Source organism: Chrysochloris asiatica, unplaced genomic scaffold (genome assembly GCF_000296735.1).
Source record: "Chrysochloris asiatica unplaced genomic scaffold, ChrAsi1.0 scaffold00354, whole genome shotgun sequence".
NCBI classification, from domain to species: Eukaryota; Metazoa; Chordata; class Mammalia; order Afrosoricida; family Chrysochloridae; genus Chrysochloris; species Chrysochloris asiatica.
Genome location: NW_006408872.1, coordinates 381,577 through 384,123, shown reverse-complemented (window position 1 = coordinate 384,123; position 2,547 = coordinate 381,577).

The window sequence follows — 2,547 nt, the reverse complement described above, 5'->3', positions numbered from 1 at the left end:
GTCGCTGGCCGCGGGTTCCCACTGCGAGAGAGACAGTAGGGTCGGCCCAGAGAGAGGAGAGGGAAAGGGGAGAGGCTGTCTTCTGCTTTCCTGCAGCAGGCGAGAGTTACAGCCCAGAAGGGGAGGGAGACAGGGAGGGGCGATAGACGAGGGACTAGGAGGGGGCTGGGGCAGGGAGGGGCTGGTCCTGGCTGGGGTAATCCCAGCAGAGGGCTGGGAGTGTGGCTTCAACTCCAGTGAGTCACAGAAGCCTGTGTTTGGGGTCCTTTTGCAATAGAATCATCCTGAAAGTCACTATTCCCTAAAACAGTTTTGATTCCATATCCTGCTTAACTAGGGAAGAATTCTATTTTTTTCACAAGTTCAGGGAGCTTTGGTTAAAGTGTTTGCTTACAGGGAGGTCAGTGGTTTGAACCCACCAGCTGCTCTAAGAGATGTGCCAGTCTGCTTACAACTTTTGAAACCTGTGGGGCAGTTCTATTCTATCTTATAGGGTCACTATGGAAGTAAGTTTTCACAAGCTCATGGGTATTTTTATTAGCTAACAGTGGACTGTAGAGTCCTGTAGGATCAACACTGGACTGCTAACCAAAAGGTCAGAGGTTCAAACCCACCAATTGCTCCTTGGAAACCCTGTATAGGGACACTATGAGTCGGAACCAACTTGACAGAACTTAACAACTACAGTGGACTGCAGTTCCCACCATAGAAAAAACCTACAGCAGAGTTAGAAATGTCTAAAAATTAAAGTTTAACCCAAAATGAATTTCCTTGAAGCATTTTTTTGGTGGTTGCCAAACCAAGTGCCTTCCTGTGGTGCCGTTTTCACCCGAATTCCGAATTCCACTTTAACTGTTCTCCACTAATGATGCTTGTATTTGTCTAAATGTTTCAATTTGTCAGATTTTCGTGTTATTTTCCATGCAAATACTTCTTCACAGTTTAGTCAAATACATAGTTTCAGAAGACAATTCCTTTTTCACTATGTGAAACAGTATGAACAAAAAAACATATATAAATAGTGCATCCCTGACTCTAAGAAAAGGTATGTACTCTACACTGGAGGTTGGGGAGTTCCAGATGCAGGTAGATCCAACGCTGACCTGGAAAAGTTTCCATATAAATGTGACCCTTGACATGGTCTTTCATAGAAATGCAGCCATTGACACTGGTCTAATATCAGTTTAAGTGTTTTGTTACTTGAAAACATACACAAGCTGTATATTAAAGAAAACATTGAGAAAAAATTTAAATCATAATTCATGCCACCACTTCACAATTATTATTAAATATAATTAAATATAAATATATAAAATGTATAATACATATATAAAATACAAATATACAAAAATATAAAAACTTACTGTGAATATAATGTTGATGAAAATTTCAAAGGGTGGTTCAAGAAAGCAAAGTATTATAATGAAATATACACAGATCTGGAGTTTGAAAACCAAAAGGGAAAACACATTCAGCTTTCCTTAAACTAAAAGAACTGGAGTTCTAAGCCTTGAGTTGTAATATTGAAGGATTGTTATGTGAAAATGTTGAATGACACAGAAAGTATCAAAAGAAGGTGGAAGGAATATAGTCACTGTAAGAAAAAGACTGGTCAACACAACCTCTTTAGGAGGTAGTTAGCATGTGATCAAGAACTGATGACAGTGAAGGGAAGAGGTCCAAGATGTACTGAAAGCATTGGTGAAGAACAAGGCTCCAGGAATTGGCAAAATTTCACTTGAAATATTTCAACAAATGGATGTAGCACTGGAGGTACTCATGCATCTATGCGAAGAAATTTGGAAAACAGTTACCTGGAAAATTGACTGGAAGAGATACATATTTGTGCCCATTCCAAAGAAAGGTGAGTCAAGAGAATGCATATATCATTGAACAATATCATTAATATCACAGACAAGTAAAATTTCGCTGAATATAATGCAAAAGGAGCTCTGGTAGTGTAGTGGTTACGAATCGGGCCATGAACCATAAGGTCAGCAGTTCGAAACTACCAGCTGTTCGCCAGAGAAAGATGAGGCGTTCTGCTCCTGTAAAGATTTACAGCCTCGGAAACCCTGTACCGGATCGCTAAGAGTCAGAATTGGCTCCACAGCACATAACCACCACCATAGTTCAAAAACAGCTGCAGCAGTATATGGACAAAGAACTGCCAGAAATTCAAGCCAGATTCAGAAGAGGATGTAGAAGGAGGGATATCATTGTTGATGTCAGATGGATCTTGGCTGAAAGCAGAAAATATTAGAAAGATATTTCTGTGTTTTACAGACTCTGCAAAGGTATTTGACTGTGTGAATCATAATAAACTATGGGTAGCATTACTAAGAGTAGGAATTCCAGAACACTTAATTGTGCTCATCAGGAACCTGTGTAGATACCAAGAGACAATCAAACAGATCACGGAGATACTACATGGTTTTAATCTGGAAAGGTGAGGGTTAGGGTTGTATCCTTTCACCACACTTATTCAATCTGTAGGCTGAGTATATGAAGCTGGATTATAAGAAGAAGAACGTGGCAGCAAGATTG